Below are 25,062 nucleotides of genomic sequence, written 5' to 3'. Positions count from 1 at the left end.
ATGATTTGTCGTTGGTGGCAAACTCTTCTACTGAGGTTGTACATCCCCTTTAACCACAATTCCACTCGTAACAGCCTAACAGTCTAAAGTTTTAGAACACTCCGTTAAATGTACAGTCTGCAGTTTAGCGTCTTAGAGTATTCTGCAATTAAAGCATAGAACAAATGAACAACTAGAGATACAAAAGAAATCTGAATTATTTTACTTAAAAAAAATGTAACTTACAATTGTAGCTACCTTTTGCATGTATATTTGCCAAACACACCAGTGGCATCCTTTCTACAATGGAAATCATATATTGTTCGGAAGTTCTTCCCAACACTGTTGCAAATGTGTTGCGCTTGTAGGTTGCTTTGGTTTCATCTTTCTGTCCATTTCATCCTAAACCAGCTCATTGGGGGAATCAAGTTGTTTTGGGCACCCATTAATTATCATGCAGTAGCACTGGTTAGAGTGCCCAAATAGCAGTTTGGGTGTACAAACCACTGACTTTTTGCACATTTCTGCTTGCCACCTGAGGATTCCTCCCAATGGGGTTTAAGTCGGGGGACTGTTATGACCATTCCATGATATGAAGCCTACAGTCTTGTTCTTTTCTCTTCTAAGGTAGTTCTGACACAGTCGGGAGATATGGTTTGGTTCATTATCTTGCAGTAGGATGAAGCTGTATTAATTGGGAGTGTTCTTTGACTGGTACTGTTTATGTAGATTAACTACAATCTTTTCCTTTAATTTAAATATCACATTTCCTATGACATTACTGGTCGGGCATCCCGTACGGCCGCCGAACTCTTATTTTTTTTTAAGGGGCAATCATGTACAAGGCATTATTTAGCTTTGTACATGATTGTCCCTTTAAAAAACATCAGAGTTCGGTCCAGCATCCGTCACGGCCGCTAAACTCGGACCTCATCACATCAGAGCCATGGACTTTACTCCATTTAAATGAAGATTTTCTCGGGTGTGTACATGGACTAGTGATAACAGGATTTTATTATGGTTATTTGGTTTTATTAAAATTTCTCAGATGCATACTAATTAACAAGTTTCTGGATGCCTGTTTCAGTTTAATGATGATGAAGCAATCTTTGGAAAACGGACATAACTGTCAGTGAATGTAAACAACACCATTCTATGAATAAAAAAGATGATGGGCAGAATGTAACAGCCTGTGCTTGTAAGTTTTCACAAAAAGGGGCATGAAGGTGGTGGTGGTGGTGGAGGGGGGGGGGGGGGGGTAGCAGGTACTAATTACCAGTGACCTAGCTTGTTGGAAGGGCCCTGCCTGAGTACCCGGGCCTGTGGCTGCTCTAGGTGGTTCTGGTCACAAATTGTGGAGAGCTTCTGGTGATTTGTTTTCCAATCACAGACTGTAACAGAGAGTAAGTTAAAGACTGAGAAGCTAAGGTGTCAGGTTTAAAATCCAGACATCACCTGTATTGTTTGTGGAAACTTAGTGAAATAAAGAAAATTATAATAAGAACAAAAAGTATATATCCCCTTTCTCCTATTTCCCATAGTGAACCAGCAGTAATACTGCAAAACTAGGCTGTTAGTGAGAAAATCAGATATAGGACATAAATCTTGGGCTGCCCTTGAACTCTCCATTACCGGCACTAGGCTTTACCAGCCAAAACTGATGGCAGCATAGAAGGGAGACGGGGGTCCCCTTGCCATAGTTTCTTTCCAATCCTAGACTGGTCATCATGGGGATATATGTCCTAGGGTGATGAAACCCACATAATAAAAATGAAGGCCCCCTCATAGGGTTGTGGATGTTTTGTTAATAATGTTAATATTAGAACTTATTTGTTTCTTGACTAGAGAACTACAAATCCCGGCAAGCTCTGTCAAGCCCAACTGTAATGGATTTCAATGGATACTGGCATTTGGAGAACCACTAGGTGATGCATGACTTTACCTGACACAAATCACTTTGTTCTGATTGATAAGTTGATAAGTAATGCATTCTAACCAATTTATTTATTTTTCAAACTATACGACTGCTGTATATCAAGAATGTCCATACACCACTGTTCTAGGAGTAACTGAATGCAAGAATGGATTACAATGCTGATGATAGTCAATTAGCAAAGCAAAGAACTTGTGGGGATTAATTCTCATCCTAAACACAGATTTTTATCCATAGAATATGTTGCATAGTCTATACAAAACTAACTTTTTTTAGAAAATAACACCTTCATATAGCATTTGAGTAGATATAAACAAGCCTTTACTAAAATGTGTACTCTCTCTGCACAAAATCTGTGAGTTTCAGTCACACTCATTACTAGCTCCAATTCTCGGTTACATGACTTTTTACAGCCGGCACCCACTTTGTGGCATTCATCGATCCGTCCATACAACAAGACTGTCACCAGACCCCAAACCTTCAAGCATTTGGCACACCTCTTTAGGCAAGTGTATTAATTCCTGAACAACTCTCTTAACCCCCATACCATATATTCTCCTTGATACATTCTTATTTATTCCCTTTCCATATTCAAACAACCTAATGCTCTCCAAAGCAAAATTAATGTGTGACAAGAACTTACCTTCTACACAGTTTTTACCACTGCATTCCAAATGGCCATATGTAATATGTGCCACTTAACCTTGTGTATCTATTTTTATATAGAAAAGCAAGGCCTCTTAAAACTTTGGGGTTAATGTATCAAGCATTGAAAAGAGTGGAGAAAAGGACCAGTGCGAAAAGTACAATCAATCTTCATCTACTGTACCTATTATTTTATAGAGTGTGCTTGATAAATGCTTCCTCAAACTGATTGGGTGCTATGGGCAATTTCTTCACTGGTCCAATTCTCCATTATTTTCACCGCTTGATACATCAATCCCTGTGTTTGTTAATACTAAGGGGTATATTAACTAGTGATGAGCGGGTTCGGTTTCTCGGAAACCGAACCCCCCCGAACTTCACCCTTTTTACACGGGTCCGAGCCATACTCGGATTCTCCCGAATGGCTCGGTTAACCCGAGCGCGCCCGAACGTCATCATCCCGCTGTCGGATTCTCGCGAGATTCGGATTCTATATAAGCAGCCGCGCGTCGCCGCCATTTTCACTCGTGCATTGGAAATGTTAGGGAGAGGACGTGGCTGGCGTCCTCTCCGTTTATTGTTGAACTTGATTGTGCATTATTGCTTAATTGTGGGGAGGGCTGGGGAGCAGCTGTATAATATAGGAGGAGTACAGTGCAGAGTTTTGCTGATCAGTGACCACCAGTTATCCGTTCTCTGCCTGAAAAAAACGCTCCATATCTGTGCTCAGTGTGCTGCATATATCTGTGCTCACACTGCTTAATTGTGGGGACTGGGGAGCAGCTGTATTATATAGCAGGAGTACAGTGCAGAGTTTTGCTGACAGTGACCACCAGTATACGTTGTCTGCCTGAAAAACACTCCATATCTGTGCTCAGTGTGCTGCTTTATTGTGGGGACTGGGGCCACCAGTATAATATTATATAGGAGGAGTACAGTGCAGAGTTTTGCTGACCAGTGACCACCAGTATATAATATATAGCATTACGGTACAGTAGGCCACTGCTGTACCTACCTCTGTGTCGTCATTAAGTATACTATCCATCTAGATTCTATACCTGTGGTGCATTTCAGTTGTGCAGTTTGCTGACACAGTTACCACCAGTATATATATAGTAGTACGGTACGGAAGGCCACTGCTGTACCTACCTCTGTGTCGTCATTAAGTATACTATCCATCTACATTCTATACCTGTGGTGCATTTTAGTTTTGCAGTTTGCTGACACAGTGACCACCAGTATACTATTTATAGCAGTACGGTACGGAAGGCCACTGCTGTACCTACCTCTGTGTCGTCATTAAGTATACTATCCATCTACATTCTATACCTGTGGTGCATTTTAGTTTTGCAGTTTGCTGACACAGTGACCACCAGTATACTATATATAGCAGTACGGTATGGAAGGCCACTGCTGTACCTACCTCTGTGTCGTCATTAAGTATACTATCCATCTACATTCTATACCTGTGGTGGATTTTAGTTTTGCAGTTTGCTGACACAGTGACCACCAGTATACTATATATAGCAGTACGGTACGGAAGGCCACTGCTGTACCTACCTCTGTGTCGTCATTAAGTATACTATCCATCTACATTCTATACCTGTGGTGCATTTTAGTTTTGCAGTTTGCTGACACAGTGACCACCAGTATACTATTTATAGCAGTACGGTACGGAAGGCCACTGCTGTACCTACCTCTGTGTCGTCATTAAGTATACTATCCATCTACATTCTATACCTGTGGTGCATTTTAGTTTTGCAGTTTGCTGACACAGTGACCACCAGTATATATAGCAGTACGGTACGGAAGGCCACTGCTCTACCTACCTCTGTGTCGTCAAGTATACTATCCATCTAGATTCTATACCTGTGGTGCATTTTAGTTTTGCAGTTTGCTGACACAGTGACCACCAGTATATATAGCAGTACGGTACGGAAGGCCACTGCTCTACCTACCTCTGTGTCGTCAAGTATACTATCCATCTAGATTCTATACCTGTGGTGCATTTTAGTTTTGCAGTTTGCTGACAGTGACCACCAGTATATATAGCAGTACGGTACGGAAGGCCACTGCTCTACCTACCTCTGTGTCGTCAAGTATACTATCCATCCATACCTGTGGTGCATTTCAGTTGTGCGCAGTATATATAGTAGTAGGCCATTGCTATTGATACTGGCATATAATTCCACACATTAAAAAATGGAGAACAAAAATGTGGAGGTTAAAATAGGGAAAGATCAAGATCCACTTCCACCTCGTGCTGAAGCTGCTGCCACAAGTCTTGGCCGAGACGATGAAATGCCATCAACGTCGTCTGCCAAGGCCGATGCCCAATGTCATAGTAGAGAGCATGTAAAATCCAAAAAACAAAAGTTCAGTAAAATGACCCAAAAATCAAAATTGAAAGCGTCTGATGAGAAGCATAAACTTGCCAATATGCCATTTACGACACGGAGTGTCAAGGAACGGCTGAGGCCCTGGCCTATGTTCATGGCTAGTGGTTCAGATTCACATGAGGATGGAAGCACTCATCCTCTCGCTAGAAAAATGAAATGACTTAAGCTGGCAAAAGCACAGCAAAGAACTGTGCGTTCTTCTAAATCACAAATCCCCAAGGAGAGTCCAATTGTGTTGGTTGCGATGCCTGACCTTCCCAACACTGGACGGGAAGAGCTTGCGCCTTCCACCATTTGCACGCCCCCTGCAAGTGCTGGAAGGAGCACCCACAGTCCAGTTCCTGATAGTCAAATTGAAGATGTCACTGTTGAAGTACACCAGGATGAGGATATGGGTGTTGCTGGCGCTGGGGAGGAAATTTACAAGGAGGATTCTGATGGTGAGGTGGTTTGTTTAAGTCAGGCACCCGGGGAGACACCTGTTGTCCGTGGGACGAATATGGCCATTGACATGCCTGGTCAAAATACAAAAAAAATCAGCTCTTCGGTGTGGAATTATTTCAACACAAATGCGGACAACAGGTGTCAAGCCGTGTGTTGCCTTTGTCAAGCTGTAATAAGTAGGGGTAAGGACGTTAACCACCTCGGAACATCCTCCCTTATATGTCACCTGCAGCGCATTCATCATAAGTCAGTGACAAGTTCAAAAACTTTGGGTGACAGCGGAAGCAGTCCACTGACCACTAAATCCCTTCCTCTTGTAACCAAGCTCCTGCAAACCACACCACCAACTCCCTCAGTGTCAATTTCCTCCTTACCCAGGAAAGCCAATAGTCCTGCAGGCCATGTCACTGGCAAGTCTGACGAGTCCTCTCCTGCCTGGGATTCCTCCGATGCATCCTTGAGTGTAACGCCTACTGCTGCTGGCGCTGCTGTTGTAGCTGCTGGGAGTCGATCGTCATCCCAGAGGGGAAGTCGGAAGACCACTTGTACTACTTCCAGTAAGCAATTGACTGTCCAACAGTCCTTTGCGAGGAAGATGAAATATCACAGCAGTCATCCTGCTGCAAAGCAGATAACTCAGGCCTTGGCAGCCTGGGCGGTGAGAAACGTGGTTCCGGTATCCACCGTTAATTCAGAGGCAACTAGAGACTTGATTGAGGTACTGTGTCCCCGGTACCAAATACCATCTAGGTTCCATTTCTCTAGGCAGGCGATACCGAAAATGTACACAGACCTCAGAAAAAGAGTCACCAGTGTCCTAAGAAATGCAGTTGTACCCAATGTCCACTTAACCACGGACATGTGGACAAGTGGAGCAGGGCAGACTCAGGACTATATGACTGTGACAGCCCACTGGGTAGATGTATTGCCTCCCGCAGCAAGAACAGCAGCGGCGGCACCAGTAGCAGCATCTCGCAAACGCCAACTCGTTCCTAGTCAGGCTACGCTTTGTATCACCGCTTTCCAGAAGAGGCACACAGCTGACAACCTCTTACGGAAACTGAGGAAGATCATCGCAGAATGGCTTACCCCAATTGGACTCTCCTGGGGATTTGTGACATCGGACAATGCCAGCAATATTGTGCGTGCATTACATCTGGGCAAATTCCAGCATGTCCCATGTTTTGCACATACATTGAATTTGGTGGTGCAGAATTATTTAAAAAACGACAGGGGCGTGCAAGATCTGCTGTCGGTAGCCCGAAGAATTGCGGGCCACTTTCGGCATTCAGCCACCGCGTACAGAAGACTGGAGCACCACCAAACAGTCCTGAACCTGCCCTGCCATCATCTGAAGCAAGAGGTGGTAACGAGGTGGAATTCAACCCTCTATATGCTTCAGAGGATGGAGGAGCAGCAAAAGGCCATTCAAGCCTATACATCTGGCCACGATATAGGCAAAGGAGGGGGAATGCACCTGACTCAAGCGCAGTGGAGAATGATTTCAACGTTGTGCAAGGTTCTGCAACCCTTTGAACTTGCCACACGTGAAGTCAGTTCAGACACTGCCAGCCTGAGTCAGGTCATTCCCCTCATCAGGCTTTTGCAGAAGAAACTGGAGACATTGAAGGAGGAGCTAAAACAGAGCGATTCCGCTAGGCATGTGGGACTTGTGGATGGAGCCCTTAATTCGATTAACCAGGATTCACGGGTGGTCAATCTGTTGAAATCAGAGCACTACATTTTGGCCACCGTGCTCGATCCTAGATTTAAAACCTACGTTGTATCTCTCTTTCCGGCAGACACAAGTCTGCAGAGGTTCAAAGACCTGCTGGTGAGAAAATTGTCAAGTCAAGCGGAACGTGACCCGTCAACATCTCCTCCTTCACATTCTCCCGCAACTGGGGGTGCAAGGAAAAGGCTAAGAATTCCGAGCCCACCCGCTGGCAGTGATGCAGGGCAGTCTGGAGCGAGTGCTGACATCTGGTCCGGACTGAAGGACCTGCCAACGATTACTGACATGTCGTCTACTGTCACTTCATATGATTCTCTCACCATTGAAAGAATGGTGGAGGATTATATGAGTGACCGCATCCAAGTAGGCACGTCAGACAGTCCGTACGTATACTGGCAGGAAAAAGAGGCAATTTGGAGGCCCTTGCACAAACTGGCTTTATTCTACCTAAGTTGCCCTCCCTCCAGTGTGTACTCCGAAAGAGTGTTTAGTGCAGCCGCTCACCTTGTCAGCAATCGGCGTACAAGGTTACTTCCAGAAAATGTGGAGAAGATGATGTTCATCAAAATGAATTATAATCAATTCCTCCGTGGAGACATTCACCAGCAGCAATTGCCTCCACAAAGTACACAGGGACCTGAGATGGTGGATTCCAGTGGGGACGAATTAATAATCTGTGAGGAGGGGGATGTACACAGTGAAAGGGGTGAGGAATCGGAGGATGATGATGAGGTGGACATCTTGCCTCTGTAGAGCCAGTTTGTGCAAGCAGAGATTGATTGCTTCTTTTTTGGTGGGGGCCCAAACCAACCAGTCATTTCAGTCACAGTTGTGTGGCAGACTCTGTCGCTGAAATGATGGGTTCGTTAAAGTGTGCATGTCCTGTTTATACAACATAAGGGTGGGTGGGAGCGCCCAAGGACAATTCCATCTTGCACCTCTTTTTTCTTTAATTTTTCTTTGCATCATGTGCTGTTTGGGGACAATTTTTTTGAAGTGCCATCCTGCCTGACACTGCAGTGCCACTCCTAGATGGGCCAGGTGTTTGTGTCGGCCACTTGTGTCGCTTAGCTTAGTCACACAGCGACCTTGGTGCGCCTCTTTTTTTCTTTGCATCATGTGCTGTTTGGGGACAATTTTTTGGAAGTGCCATCATGCCTGACGCTGCAGTGCCACTCCTAGATGGGCCAGGTGTTTGTGTCGGCCACTTGTGTCGCTTAGCTTAGTCACACAGCGACCTTGGTGCGCCTCTTTTTTTCTTTGCATCATGTGCTGTTTGGGGACTATTTTTTTGAAGTGCCATCCTGCCTGACACTGCAGTGCCACTCCTAGATGGGCCAGGTGTTTGTGTCGGCCACTTGTGTCGCTTAGCTTAGCCATCCAGCGACCTCGGTGCAAATTTTAGGACTAAAAATAATATTGTGAGGTGTGAGGTGTTCAGAATTGACTGGAAATGAGTGGAAATTATGGTTATTGAGGTTAATAATACTATGGGATCAAAATGACCCCCAAATTCTATGATTTAAGCTGTTTTTGAGGGGTTTTTGTAAAAAACACCCGAATCCAAAACACACCCGAATCCGACAAAAAAATTTCGGTGAGGTTTTGCCAAAACGCGTCCGAATCCAAAACACGGCCGCGGAACCGAATCCAAAACCAAAACACAAAACCCGAAAAATGTCCGATGCACATCACTAAACTAAGAGGCTGCTTTTCAAAGCTGACGATTGTTGCCAATTCTGGCAATGTGATTAATATGGTAATGCCAAACACACCTTGTTTTTTTTTCATTTAATATTATTGCCATGGCTTAAGATACTGTATTTGTTTCCAACTGTAAATTGTTATAGAATATGCTGATGTTATTGAAATACAGTAAAAAATTAACAATAATACAAAAGGTATGCAACATTTATGTTGTGTCATTGGTTCTCTGAACACATTTTTTATTTTACGTTTCACTGATTTTTTTATCATTAACCTGAAATTTTAATTTCTAAAAAAACAAACCTTCCTACATCCATTTTTATGCTAACCTTCTCCCATCTTTTTCATGTCCCTTATTGCTGTTTTTTCTATTTTCCTTTATTTAACAACTTCACTATATTTCTGCAGCATTTTTGAAAACAGAAAAGGACTGAATATAGTAATTTAATTGTCAAAACCTGATTTCTTGCTGGAAAACGAGGAACGGTGCACTTGTTGTACCAGTTTTATGACCGACGCGTGATTCACTTGGACAAGGCATCATTAGAGAATACTGTTAGCAAGCAGAAAGGTGACACCTTTTCATCTTAAAACTCAACTCCCCGTTAAATTATATTATATGTATCTCTTTTCTTCAGAATAATTTCCTATGTTTTTAACTGCTTTCAAAGCACTTTCTGTAGCTGCCTCTATTGCTTTCCATGCCTGACTAGTAAATGGAGTTGCGACTCTCATGTTGAAACAGAATAACAAGTAAAATTCATCTACTTTTGTTAATTTCACAGAACGTTGGCATAGTAGAGCTCTATAATGATTTAACTTGGCCTGCAATGATCCAAGCAATATGTGAAAAACAGTAAAATGGGCAGGTGATGCCTAAGGCATAGTGGCATATATGTAACACAGCCAGCTGCTGATTTGGTTCCAGCTAAGATACTGTTGCTATGGCAACCGTCTGTCAAGTTATTAAATCTTTTGCAACACTTTTGTAACATGTGTAATGTGTCATAAGAATGGCATTGCTTAACTAATCTGAGGCTAAGGAAGTTTGGTATATTTGTTAAGGTAAATGTATCATTTACACATAAGACATAGAGTTAGTTGTCTTTAATAGTATGTTCCAGTCACTGCTGTTCAAATTTTATCTTGTAACATGTAACATAAACCTTACAAAATGTTGATATTAGGAAAATAGTGTTGGGGTGGAGAAATTGTACTGAGTAGTTACAACCCTGGAGAACTGTGCTACTGGGCACCAAAAGTTGTCAACTTAAAGAAGATACATAATTATATATCTTTTAGAGTGTAAGCTCACAAGAGCAGGGCCTTCTCCCCTCGTGTCCCTTTTCTTCTCTTACTTACACTATTTTATAAGGGATCCGGATTGAAAGTCGACAGTAACTAGGTCGACAATGTCTAGGTCGACCACTATTGGTCGACAGTAACTAGGTCGACAGGGTGTCTAGGTCAACAGGGTCTTTAGGTCGACATGTTCTAGGTCGACAGGTCAAAAGGTCGACATGAGTTTTTCACAATTTTTTTCTTTTTTTGAACCTTTTCATACTTAACGATCCACGTGTACTACGATTGGAACGGTAATCTGTGCCGAGCGAAGCGGTAGCGGAGCGAAGGCACCATGCCCGAAGCATGGCGAGCGAAGCGAGCCATGCGAGTGGACGCGGTGCACTAATTGGGGTTCCCCGTCACTCTACGAAGAAAACGACACCAAAATAACATTAAAAACTCATGTCGACCTTTTGACCTGTCGACCTAGAACATGTCGACCTAAATACCCTGTCGACCTAGACACCCTGTCGACCTAGTTTCTGTCGACCAATAGTGGTTGACCTAGTTACTGTCGACCAATAGTGGTCGACCTAGTTACTGTCGACTTTCAATACCACACCCATTTTATAAGCCATACTCCCTTTGATGGCATCTGACCCCTGGTTTTCTGTACTTGCCCTATATTGTCTTGAACTGTAAGTGCTGATTTGCTCAATTCATTTACGTTCTCTGTAATGGGCACTGCGGATCCCTTGTGACGCCATATAAATAAATAATAATAATATAATTATTGATCATGTAGGCCTATAGAAATAGAATTGTGTGCTACATTTACAAAACAATATATCATCTCTTTCCCATAAAGATGTTGTCATTACACAAAATGTAAAATTGACATTGTATTAAATATTTGCCATCAAATGTTGTTTGATATCGAATTTTATGAATAAAACCACATAATGCATATCTTTAAAGTACATTGTGTATGTATGGATTAGGGCATCTAATCTTTTCTGGAACAATTACATGCAGCTTGCAGTAGAACCAATTTACAGGCCCAGTGAGAGCAGGAGATGAAGAGATTATCCAGATGTTAAAGATTTAATCATTTTGGAATAACATTTACTGCCAGCATCCTGCACCACAAGGGTTAAACACTGGCTTGCTATATATCATTAATTATTTTGCAACATAAACCTTGTGAGTTTTCAGGTCTTATCTACAGAGAATGGACATTAATGAAAGTGAGAGATTCAACTGGGATTAACAGCAGTGTTATGTGTAACCATTAATCTACCAGTGAGGACAGCTACACATTGCAGAGCAAGGCGTCTTGATGTGAAACAATAACAAACTGCTTTAAAAACCTGGTGGCATATCAGCAGGGAAGTAGTTAATATCGCGGCGCTCAGAATCACAAAGGTCAGAATGCCAATAGTGGCATCACGCCCGGTCGGAATCCCAACGGATCCTGGGGACAAATACTGGGGTTATGTTATGTTTAGGTACTAGGGGGCGGGTTAAGGTTAGCCTGCAGGGGGCGATAATGGTTAAGATGCAATTGGGGACAGCTATGGTTAGGCTGCAAGAGGGGTAGATTTAGGTTAGGAATGGGGTCAAAATACTTATCAAAAACTGTCGGAATTTAGAACGCTGGCATGCCAACCGTCGGGATTCCGTGCGCCGAGATATCGATTCCAACCCACACAGCATAGCATTCCAAGTGCAACAATTGAAATGAGTGGGATGGATTTTCATTTGTTTCGTAAAAGTCAAATGGATGCACTAAATACATTTATCGACTAAGACATTTTATTTCACCTGATAAAATGTTGGTACAAATTGAGCCAAATAATGCAAAACCTTTTACTCAGATTAGTGTCTTATCATGCTATGATACTGCACATTTATGGAATATACTGTTTAGATGGCTGTAGCATCTAAAGTCAAAACCTCAGATTAATACTGTGGAGGGAGAGACAGCCATCACCAATCTGATATCTGAGAGATTACTTCCAATCCAACTTTAAATGTGCAGCATTCATTACCCTGTAAATACTTTTATCTGTTAAAAAAAAAAAAATGCATTAAATTTGAAGTAAATGTGTTTTCTACACTCACGTCAAGGCTTATTTTAACACATTTATGATGCAGCCACTTTTACCTTCCACTTACAGTGCATTACAGGTCATTATAATCATTGTCTGCATTCAGCTTCTCATCATTAGCTGCACATCAGTGTCTAAGCAGATAGAAATATTAACATTTTCAGATGTTTAGAAATAGCTTTTTATCAAAGTGGTGCTGCGCTTATTCCTTCAGTATTAGCCCTTGAAGTGTATGGACAGATATCTTTAACACATCTTCAAGTTGATGTGACCTTGATAACCCCAGGGAGACAGTGAAGCTAGAGGTGATAATCTGATTGCAGAGAAATTGACGGCAGATAAGATAAACAGAGTCCAGCTTTTTCCTAAATAAAGATACCCCCTTACTGCCAGGGGGAACTATCTGTAAGTGAATTTATGGTATCCTCACTCTCTTGAGAGTCTTAATACTCCAGTCAGGCAATGGTTAATGCTAACACCTTCATTAAATGGACAGTATCTTTGGAAAATTATCTTTGATTTCTTACTTAAGCATGTTTTAGTCTGTAAATAAACCTCAGGCAAATGTCTGCTTGGCTTTCTGTTTTCATATATTTTTCCATTTCAGCTTCCAATCTTTATGTCCCCTGGCTTGTTTGTCAGTATCCATACTGATTGCTTTCCCTTTATTTCCCTCTGTTTGTTTATTACAAGATCGAAAAGCAGAAAAATGGTTTTCAACATGAAAAAAATGTGGGAATGTGTTTTACTGCCCACCTATCTGCTGAGTTGTGTGGTCTGACATGAATAAATAATACGTCAGTCTGTGTCTATTGTTTTGTGAATAAAATATATATCTGGATTAAAACAGTTTTTTAATCTGCAGTGTTTTAAATGCAAAATGTAAATATAACACACCTTAAAGAGGTCTGTGTTGCTGAATTTATCAGCAGTATAAAGTGGGCACCAACAAGGTGGGCAGATGAATAAAAATCCTGGAATGCCAAGGGCTGTCACAGCGGTCACCCACTAGCGTTCAGTTGCCTTAACTGTGGCTTGTGGGTAATCACAGGGTAGATAAAGCCCATTCTATTCTATGGAGGAATATAATGCACTGCAATTGGGTCAAACCGTCTTTTTTCAGCTATATTTTCTGGTCCCCAATTTACAAAAATACTGTATATTATGTAGTGATGTGCACCGGACATTTTTCGGGTTTTGTGTTTTGGTTTTGGATTCGGTTCCGCGGCCGTGTTTTGGATTCGGACGCGTTTTGGCAAAACCTCCCTGAAAATTTTTTGTCGGATTCGGGTGTTTTTTACAAAAACCCCTCAAAAAGAGCTTAAATCATAGAATTTGGGGGTCATTTTGATCCCATAGTATTATTAACCTCAATAACCATAATTTCCACTCATTTTCAGTCTATTCTGAACACCTCATACCTCACAATATTATTTTTAATCCTAAAATTTGCACCGAGGTCGCTGGATGACTAAGCTAAGCGACCCAAGTGGCCGACACAAACACCTGGCCCATCTAGGAGTGGCACTGCAGTGTCAGGCAGGATGGCACTTCAAAAAAATAGTCCCCAAACAGCACATGATGCAAAGAAAAAAAGAGGTGCACCAAGGTCGCTGGATGGCTAAGCTAAGCGACACAAGTGGCCGACACAAACACCTGGCCCATCTAGGAGTGGCACTGCAGTGTCAGGCAGGATGGCACTTCAAAAAAATAGTCCCCAAACAGCACATGAAGCAAAGAAAAATGAAAGAAAAAAGAGGTGCAAGACGGAATTGTCCTTGGGCCCTCCCACCCACCCTTATGTTGTATAAACAGGACATGCACACTTTAACAAACCCATCATTTCAGCGACAGGGTCTGCCACACAACTGTGACTGAAATGACTGGTTGGTTTGGGCCCTCACCAAAAAAGAAGCAATCAATCTCTCCTTGCACAAACTGGCTCTACAGAGGCAAGATGTCCACCTCCTCCTCATCGTCTGATTCCTCACCCTTTTCACTGTGTACATCCCCCTCCTCACAGATTATTAATTCGTCCCCACTGGAATCCACCATCTCAGGTCCCTGTGTACTTTCTGGAGGCAATTGCTGGTGAATGTCTCCACGGAGGAATTGATTATAATTCATTTTGATGAACATCATCTTCTCCACATTTTCTGGAAGTAACCTCGTACGCCGATTGCTGACAAGGTGAGCGGCTGCACTAAACACTCTTTCGGAGTACACACTGGAGGGTGGGCTACTTAGATAAAATAAAGCCAGTTTCTGCAAGGGCCTCCAAATTGCCTCTTTTTCCTGCCAGTATACGTACGGACTGTCTGACGTGCCTACTTGGATGCGGTCACTCATATAATCCTCCACCATTCTTTCAATGGTGAGAGAATCATATGCAGTGACAGTAGACGACATGTCAGTAATCATTGGCAGGTCCTTCAGTCCGGACCAGATGTCAGCACTCGCTCCAGACTGCCCTGCATCACCGCCAGCGGGTGGGCTCGGAATTCTTAGCCTTTTCCTCGCACCCCCAGTTGCGGGAAAATGTGAAGGAGGAGCTGTTGACGGGTCACGTTCCGCTTGACTTGACAATTTTCTCACCAGCAGGTCTTTGAACCTCTGCAGACTTGTGTCTGCCGGAAAGAGAGATACAACGTAGGTTTTAAATCTAGGATCGAGCACGGTGGCCAAAATGTAGTGCTCTGATTTCAACAGATTGACCACCCGTGAATCCTGGTTAAGTGAATTAAGGGCTCCATCCACAAGTCCCACATGCCTAGCGGAATCGCTCTGTTTTAGCTCCTCCTTCAATGTCTCCAGCTTCTTCTGCAAAAGCCTGATGAGGGGAATGACCTGACTCAGCCTGAGTGTCTGAACTGACTTCACGTGTGGCAAGTTCAAAGGATTGCAGAACCTTGCACAACGTTGAAATCATTCTCCACTGCGCTTGAGTCAGGTGCATTCCCCCTCCTTTGCCTATATCGTACACAGATGTATAGGCTTGAATGGCCTTTTGCTGCTCCTTCATCCTCTGAAGCATATAGAGGGTTGAATTCCACCTCGTTACCACCTCTTGCTTCAGATGATGGCAGGGCAGGTTCAGGAGTGTCTGCTGGTGCTCCAGTCTTCGGCACGCGGTGGCTGAATGCCGAAAGTGGCCTTCAATTCTTCGGGCCACCAACAGCATCTCTTGCACGCCCCTGTCATTTTTTAAATAATTCTGCACCACCAAATTCAATGTATGTGCAAAACATGGGACGTGCTGGAATTTGCCCAGATGTAATGCATGCACAATATTGCTGGCGTTGTCCGATGTCACAAAACCCCAGGAGAGTCCATTTGGGGTAAGCCATTCTGCGATGATCTTCCTCAGTTTCCGTAAGAGGTTGTCAGCTGTGTGCCTCTTCTGGAAAGCGGTGATACAAAGTGTAGCCTGCCTAGGAACGAGTTGGCGTTTGCGAGATGCTGCTACTGGTGCCGCCGCTGCTGTTCTTGCTGCCACATCTACCCAGTGGGCTGTCACAGTCATATAGTCCTGAGTCTGCCCTGCTCCACTTGTCCACATGTCCGTGGTTAAGTGGACATTGGGTACATCTGTATTTTTTAGGACACTGGTGACTCTTTTTCTGAGGTCTGTGTACATTTTCGGTATCACCTGCCTAGAGAAATGGAACCTAGATGGTATTTGGTACCGGGGACACAGTATCTCAATCAAGTCTGTAGTTGCCTGTGAATTAACGGTGGATACCGGAAACACGTTTCTCACCGCCCAGGCTGCCAAGGCCTGAGTTATCCGCTTTGCAGCAGGATAACTGCTGTGATATTTCATCTTCCTCGCAAAGGACTGTTGGACAGTCAATTACTTACTGGAAGTAGTACAAGTGGTCTTCCGACTTCCCCTCTGGGATGACGATCGACTCCCAGCAGCAACAACAGCAGCGCCAGCAGCAGTAGGCGTTACACTCAAGGATGCATCGGAGGAATCCCAGGCAGGAGAGGACTCATCAGACTTGACAGTGACATGGCCTGCAAGACTATTGGCTTTCCTGTGTAAGGAGGAAATTGACACTGAGGGAGTTGGTGGTGTGGTTTGCAGGAGCTTGGTTACAAGAGGAAGGGATTTAGTGGTCAGTGGACTGCTTCCTCTGTCATCCAAAGTTTTTGAACTTGTCACTGACTTATGATGAATGCGCTGCAGGTGACGTATAAGGGAGGATGTTCCGAGGTGGTTAACGTCCTTACCCCTACTTATTACAGCTTGACAAAGGCAACACACGGCTTGACACCTGTTGTCCGCATTTGTGTTAAAATAATTCCACACCAAAGAGCTGATTTTTTTTGTAATTTGACCAGGCATGTCAATGGCCATATTCGTCCCACGGACAACAGGTGTCTCCCCGGGTGCCTGACTTAAACAAACCACCTCACCATCAGAATCCTCCTTGTCAATTTCCTCCTCAGCGCCAGCAACACCCATATCCTCATCCTGGTGTACTTCAACAGTGACATCTTCAATTTGACTATCAGGAACTGGACTGCGGGTGCTCCTTCCAGCACTTGCAGGGGGCGTGCAAATGGTGGAAGGCGCCACCTCTTCCCGTCCAGTGTTGAGAAGGTCAGGCATCGCAGCCGACACAATTGGACTCTCCTTGGGGATTTGTGATTTAGAAGAACGCACAGTTCTTTGCTGTGCTTTTGCCAGCTTAAGTCTTTTCATTTTTCTAGCGAGAGGATGAGTGCTTCCATCCTCATGTGAAGCTGAACCACTAGCCATGAACATAGGCCAGGGCCTCAGCCATTCCTTGCCACTCCGTGTCGTAAATGGCATATTGGCAAGTTTACGCTTCTCATCAGATGCTTTCAATTTTGATTTTTGGGTCATTTTACTGAACTTTTGTTTTTTGGATTTTACATGCTCTCTACTATGACATTGGGCATCGGCCTTGGCAGACGACGTTGATGGCATTTCATCGTCTCGGCCATGACTAGTGGCAGCAGCTTCAGCACGAGGTGGAAGTGGATCTTGATCTTTCCCTATTTTAACCTCCACATTTTTGTTCTCCATTTTTTAATGTGTGGAATTATATGCCAGTATCAATAGCAATGGCCTACTACTATATATACTGCGCACAACTGAAATGCACCACAGGTATGGATGGATAGTATACTTGATGACACAGAGGTAGGTAGAGCAGTGGCCTACTGTACCGTACTGCTATATATTGTATACTGGTGGTCAGCAAACTGTGCAAAACTGAAATGCGCCACAGGTATGGATGGATAGTATACTTGATGACACAGAGGTAGGTAGAGCAGTGGCCTACTGTACCGTAATGCTATATATTATATACTGGTGGTCAGCAAACTGTGCAAAACTTAAATGCACCACAGGTATGGATGGATAGTATACTTGACGACACAGAGGTAGGTAGAGCAGTGGCCTACTGTACCGTACTGCTATATATTATATACTGGTGGTCAGCAAACTGTGCAAAACTTAAATGCACCACAGGTATGGATGGATAGTATACTTGACGACACAGAGGTAGGTAGAGCAGTGGCCTACTGTACCGTACTGCTATATATTATATACTGGTGGTCAGCAAACTGTGCAAAACTTAAATGCACCACAGGTATGGATGGATAGTATACTTGACGACACAGAGGTAGGTAGAGCAGTGGCCTACTGTACCGTACTGCTATATATTATATACTGGTGGTCAGCAAACTGTGCAAAACTGAAATGCACCACAGGTATGGATGGATAGTATACTTGACGACACAGAGGTAGGTAGAGCAGTCGCCTACTGTACCGTACTGCTTATATATTATATACTGGTGGTCAGCAAACTGTGCAAAACTGAAATGCACCACAGGTATGGATGGATAGTATACTTGACGACACAGAGGTAAGTAGAGCAGTGGCCTTCTGTACCGTACTCCTATATATTATATACTGGTGGTCAGCAAAATTATGCACTGTACTCCTACTATATACTACAATGTAGCACAGATATGGAGCGTTTTTCAGGCAGAGAACGTATAATACTGGTGGTCACTGGTCAGCAAAACTCTGCACTGTACTCCTCCTATATAATACTGCTGGTCCCCAGTCCCCACAATAAAGCAATGTGAGCACAGATATATGCAGCACACTGAGCACAGATATGGAGCGTTTTTCAGGCAGAGAACGTATAATACTGGTGGTCACTGGTCAGCAAAACTCTGCACTGTACTCCTCCTATATAATACTGCTGGTCCCCAGTACCCACAATAAAGCAGTGTGAGCACAGATATATGCAGCACACTGAGCACAGATATGGAGCGTTTTTCAGGCAGACAACGTATACTGGTGGTCACTGGTCAGCAAAACTCTGCACTGTACTCCTCCTATATAATACTGCTGGTCCCCAGTCCCCACAATAAAGCAGTGTGAGCACAGATATGGAGCGTTTTTCAGGCAGACAACGTATAATACTGGTGGTCACTGGTCAGCAAAACTCTGCACTGTACTCCTCCTGTAATACTGCTGGTCCCCAGAATAGAGATATGCAGCCCCCTGAAACAAAGTGAGAGGACGCCAGCCACGTCCTCTCACTATCATTTCCAATGCACGAGTGAAAAATGGCGGCGACGCGCGGCTCCTTATATAGAATCCGAATCTCGCGAGAATCCGACAGCGGGATGATGACGTTCGGGCGCGCTTGGGTTAACTGAGCCATACGGGAGAATCCGAGTATGCCTCGGACCCGTGTAAAATGGGTGAAGTTCGGGGGGGTTCGAATTCCGAGGAGACGAACCCGCTCATCTCTAATATTATGGCACCCTTAAGTTATATAAAAAAAATAATACTGGCCCCTTATTTTGAACAATTATATTGTCTGCCTAATAAAAAAAAAGAAAACTAATTATTAAATTTTCCACAATAATAAATTAATTAAATAAATATATGTGCACCCCTTCATTAAGTATTTTTAAACAATTATTACATATGTTGAATATGGATACTTATTAGACTTTAGCCAGGCAGAGACCAATATTGGCAGCTAGAGCCATTTGTTTTTACAGTTATGTGAGTCCAACTATAAGTGAACTTGGTGTTCCAAGCCCATCACAAATCGCTGCGTGGCACTAGCCAAGGCCGTCATAACAACATTGCAGGCCCTGGGATAAGCAATGCACTGGGGACCCTACCTGACCTATACATGAGATTAAATAGTAAAAACAATAATCAGAACTTGCCTCTCTTGCGTTCCAGAGCCGTATCTCTACATGCTTCCATACAGTGAATGACTGTTGGCATTCTGGTTGGTGGATAGCTTGGGCCATCCACTAATTAGCAGGCTGACAGCCATTAACTGTCTCCATACCTCCCAAAGAGGGGGCGTGGCCTTGACAAAAAAGGTGTAGTTTGAGGGAATGCCGCAATTGTAAGCCACGCCTCCTGTTTTTGTCACTGTGGGGTATCCCCAGCGCTCTGTGAGCCCTTCTCTCCTGGTGAATAGATGCACATAGCATCTATTCACCGCTGCGCAGCGAGTGACAAGGAGGCCTCCCAAATCCCCCACACCACAGGACACTGCACCCCGTCCAGCGTGCTTATGCGTTAAGACCCTGTTACTAGCAATTTGATTTTGAATCCTCCATATCCAGCAGTTTGGTGGGCAAACTCGACAAGAACTGGCAGCGGTTTGCAGCAGGTCTGAGCTTGCTGCAAAACACGCACTCTTTAACCCCCATGTGTCCATAACCATACTCTAATATTCAGGCAGCTATACTGCGTCTCCTTTTTTGTTGTTGCTTGTTCCATTTGATTGCATTCAGAGCATGTCACTATACTTGAAAAAATTCATTGATCTCTGTGAGCACACAGTCACATAAGTTGTGCTGCACTTTACCATTGTTTTCTATTGCCAAATCAATTGCTTTACATGTAGAAAGTCCACTGAAAATAATAGATAATAATTATCAATTTAGCTCAACAGCATCATAACCTGTTTATGTATCCCACATCAAGATAAATTATTAACCATGTGTGACCAAAGCAATTTCCCGGGGCTCCATTTATTGCCAGTCAACTCAGGTTGCTAAATTCCTATCATTAACTTCACTCCCTTTCCGTGTCTGTATCGTTTCTAATTATTTTTGCTTTTGTTTCCCTGTGGATTACTTTTGGATTGAAAAAAGATGGTCCAGTTTTAAATGTACTTTTTTAATTAAATACTTCGGACATTACCATTGGATGAAAATATTCAAAAATGCCATTGACATCCACATTTTAGACCCCGCCCCCTGTCGGACACAAACCCCACCTCCCAGTGATGTCAGCTGTCAATAACTAGGAGGGCACGGAGGAGAAGGCTACAGACCCTCTAGTCAAACAGGTAAGGAACTGCACTATGGGAATTAATTTATTAGTTTAAACTTTAAAATTTGTTTGCATAATGAGAATAAGCCTTGGAGACACTGTACTCAGGGGTGTATCTTCCTATTGGCCAGGATGGCACTCGCCAGGGGCGCCAGCCAAGGGGGGGCGCTGTCCAGAGGTGCCACCCGCCGGCAGTAGGTAAATTCACTTTTAGAGGCAGCAGCTATACCCCCACTCCCGTATAGTTCCTCACCAGCAGGGATGCCCAGTAATGACCACAGTATGCAGCAGGGGGGTGTAGTTTATGTAGAGTTTCTTGTCTGTATTGTGGTGCGGTGCTGGACCCCGGCGCCAATCACAGTGGCTGCTGCTGCTGCACTCTTTGATCATTAATGTGCATCCCTGCTGTTGAGGAACTACATAGGGGTGGGGGGATAGCTGTCGCCTCTAAAAGTGAATTTACCTAAAAGTGCTGCCTTTAATAGTAAAATCAACATGGGGGCATATGTGTGTCTGGCACTGTGGGGGCATATGTGTATCCTGTGGCGGATTTAGGGGGGGGGGGGCACCAAGGCACGTGCCCCCCCTGTCATTTTTAGTTGATTTTTGTATTATTTTTTTTATTTTCTTTTGTGCGCACGCCGCGGCGCACCCACCCGACATGAGGCTGCTGCTGCTGGTCCTGAAGGATGTTACAGTGGCGTAACTCCTGCCCCCGCAGCCCTCGCGGTGGCTTGGGGGCGAGGGGCTGCGGGGGCGCCACTGATTTAGTGCAGACTGACATGCGGACGAGCGTCCGCATGTCAGTCTGCGGTCTCGTTTCCTCCGCTGCTGTTAGGAGGGACACGGAGGGCACAGCGCACGCCTCCCTGTGTCCCTCCTGGGTCTCCGGCGGCCGCGGGTCTCATAAAGGAAGTGCCGTTCGTGAGCACTTCCTTTATTAGAGTGACCCGCGGCCGCCGGAGACCCAGGAGGGACACAGGGAGGCTATATTTGGCACTGGGGGCATGTGAGTACCTGGCACCGTGGGGGAATATCTGGCACTGGGGACATATGTGGCACTGGGAGCACAGCCCTAGCAACAAGGACTACCTACTAGCAACGAGCATGACACCCAGTGCATGAAACCCCTGGCAACAAGCATGACACCCAGTGCATGAAACCCCTGGCAACGAGCATGACACCCAGTGCATGAAACCCCTGGCAACGAGCATGACACCCTGAGCATGAAAACCCCTGGCACCGTGCATGGAACCAAGAGCATGAAACCCCTGGCAACGAGCATGACACCCAGTGCATGAAACCCCTGACAACGAGCAGGTATTTGAAAAGTAATTAGAAGCCTTACTGTAGGACTTAATGTGTAATGGGCATTACGGTGTGTGGCATAATGTATCACGGACATTGCGGTGTGTGTCATAATGTGTCACAGGCATTACGGTGTATGGTATACTATATCGCTGGCATTGTGATATGTGGTATAATGTCTCAGGGTCATTGCAGTGTGTGGCATAATGTATCACGGACATTGCGGTGTGTGTCATAATGTGTCAGGCATTACGGTGTGTGGTATACTATATCACGGGCATTGTTGTATGTGGTATAATGTCTCAGGGTCATTGCAGTGTGGCATAATATATAACGGGCATTGCGGTGTGTGGCATAGGGTATAACGGGCATTGCGGTATGTGTCACAGGCATTACGGTGTATGGTATACTATATCACGGACATTGTGGTATAATGTCTCAAGGTCATTGCAGTGTGTGGCATAATGTGTCACAGGCATTGTATGTGCTATAATGTATCGGGCATTGCAGTGTGTGGTATAATGTATCACGGACATTGCAGTGTGTGTCATAATGTGTCACACACATTGTATGTGCTATAATGTATCAGGGGCAGTGCAGTGTGTAGCATAATGTATAACGGGCATTGCAATTCCTGTCATAATGTGTCACAGGCATTATAGTGTGTGGCATAATGTGTCGGGGGCATTACGGTGTGTGGCATAATGTGTCGGGGGCATTACGGTGTGTGCATACTGTGTCATGTGCATTATTGTGTGTGGCATAATGTCTAAGGGCCATTGCAGTATGTGGCATAATGTATACTGGGCATTACTATAAGGAGGAAAAATGACAAATAATGTAAGGGGCATGAATCAGGATTATTTTTCTTTCCACGTCTGGGCGTGCAGGTTGCAAAACTGGGGTATAAGGTAGTCTTTTCCTGCAATACCACGCCCATTCCAACGAAGCCACGCCCATTCCAACGAAGCCACGCCCCTTATGGTGCCCCCCCTGTAATTTTTTTCTGGATCCGCCCCTGTGTGTATCTGACACTGTGGGGGCATACGTGTATCTGGCACTGTGGGGGTATTTGAGTGTCCGGCACTGTGGGGGCATACGAGTGTCCGGCACTGTAGGGGCATACAAGTGTCCGGCACTGTAGGGGCATATGTGTATCTGGCACTGTGGGGGAATATGTGTAACTGGCACTATACTGGGGGACATTATGTGTAAGGAGAACTACTGTGGGTATTGTGTGTAAGGCTGCAAATTGTGTGTGTGCGCGCATGTGTAGGAGGTGTGATAATATATTTATAGTTTGACATCATCACGAATTGGTGGGCGGCACTCCAAGGATTTGTAAAAGATTCCACAGCTACACAAGCTTTAGTGATCAACGTTTCAGACGCCTTTATCGTCGAAAGGCGTCTGAAACGTTGATCACTAAAGCTTGTGTAGCTGTGGAATCTTTTACAAATCCTTGGAGTGCCGCCCACCAATTCGTGTTGTCTGCTGGGCCCTGTAGTGCCACGGGAGGGCACCCAGGTATTTATGTTGTGCTGTTGGAGTGCCGGTCATACATGCATAGTTTGACATCATTATATAAAATTGTGAGGCCATGCCCACTTTCCCACTACTGTGTGGCATAATGTGTTTTAGGGGTACTACTGTGCAGGGCCGACTCCAGGTCTACTAGCACCCTGAGCGAGAAAATGTTTTTTTTAAAGGGCCCCCCCATGCGCTCGCCGAAGGCGTGCGCGCTCCTGGAAAATTGGGCGTGGCCTCCTGGAAAAGTGGGCGTGGCCTCGTACATTTATATCATCAAACTATAAATAAATATATTTTCACACCCCCTCTACGCACACAATTAGCAGCATTACACCTAACAGCCACAGTAGTGTTCCTTACACACAATGTCTCCAGTATAGTGTCAGACAACCTAATGTCTCCAGTATAGTGCCAGATACACGTAATGTGCAGTGCCAGATAGATATGATATGCCCCCCAGCAGTGCCAGCTACACATGACATGCCCCGCAGCAGTGCCAGCTACACATGACATGCCCCACAGCAGTGCCAGCTACACATGACATGCCCCGCAGCAGTGCCAGCTACACATGACATGCCCCGCAGCAGTGCCAGCTACACATGACATGCCCCGCAGCAGTGCCAGCTACACATGACATGCCCCCCAGCAGTGCCAGCTACACACATTATGCCCCCCCAGCAGTGCCAGCTACACATGATAGGGTTCACTTTTTAAGGCAGGGTGCTGATCACATGGAGGGCACATTTTTAAGTTAGGAAGGCAAAATTATGTACGTACTATAATGCTTGTTCCCATACCCATATGCCAAAGCATGGACAGTGCGCGCCTAAGGCGCGCAGCAAAAATTTAGGGACGTTGCTTCGTGGGGAAGGTGCGTGGCCACATAATAGTGGCAATTCGCATTACACCACACAGTAGTGCAGCTAATACACATTACACCAGGTAGAACCTCCTAGACACTTTGCGCTGGGCACAGCACGTTAGACACTTTGCGCCAGATAGAGCACTGAGACACATTGCGCCAGGTAGAGCACTGAGACACATTGCCTAGCCACAGACGCCTAGCGGGAACACTACATGATATTCTCCCCAGCAGTGCCAGCTACACGTGACATGCCCTCCAGCAGTGCCAGTTACACGTGACATGCCCCCCAGCAGTGCCAGGTACATGAAACATGACCCCCAGCCGTGCCAGCTGCACGTGAGATGCCCCCCAGCAGTGCCAGCTACACGTGACATGCCCCCCAGCAGTGCCAGCTGCACGTGAGATGCCCCCCAGCAGTGCCAGCTACACGTGACATACCCTCCAGCAGTGCCAGATACATAAATGGCCACACAGTGCGAGATGCGTCCCCACAGTTCCAGATACATAAATGCCCCCACAGTGCAGATATGCCTCCACAGTGCCAGATACATAAATGCCCCCACAGTGCCAGATACATAAATGCCCCCACAGTGCCAGATACATAATGCCCCCAGTGCCAGATACGTATATGCCCCCACAGTGCCAGATACATAAATGCCCCCAGTGCCAGATACATAAATGCCCCCATAGTGCCAGATACATTAATTCCCCTTGCAGTGCAGATATTCCCCACAGTGCCAGATAAATAAATGCCCCCACA

At 44.8% G+C, this 25,062-nt stretch overlaps 1 protein-coding gene and 1 long non-coding RNA gene across 7 annotated transcripts in view; one reads left to right on the top strand and one right to left on the bottom strand.

Annotated features, from left to right (window-relative positions):
• The window catches only part of PLXNA4 (plexin A4), a 1,021,577-nt gene that overhangs the window by 854,264 nt on the left and 142,251 nt on the right, over window positions 1-25,062 (bottom strand). The window lies entirely within an intron of this gene.
• Window positions 1-25,062, top strand: part of LOC134932395 (uncharacterized) — a 40,852-nt gene that overhangs the window by 5,415 nt on the left and 10,375 nt on the right. For both annotated transcript variants that reach the window (XR_010179345.1, XR_010179346.1), the window contains exons 2-4: window positions 1,067-1,177; window positions 1,825-1,904; window positions 20,514-20,615. This is a non-coding gene — a long non-coding RNA (uncharacterized LOC134932395). The remainder of the gene's footprint in view (window positions 1-1,066; window positions 1,178-1,824; window positions 1,905-20,513; window positions 20,616-25,062) is intronic.

Source organism: Pseudophryne corroboree, chromosome 6 (genome assembly GCF_028390025.1).
Source record: "Pseudophryne corroboree isolate aPseCor3 chromosome 6, aPseCor3.hap2, whole genome shotgun sequence".
Classification (NCBI taxonomy): Eukaryota; Metazoa; Chordata; class Amphibia; order Anura; family Myobatrachidae; genus Pseudophryne; species Pseudophryne corroboree.
The sequence above is the reverse complement of the archived record's forward strand: the minus strand, read 5'-3'. Positions and strand labels throughout refer to the sequence as shown.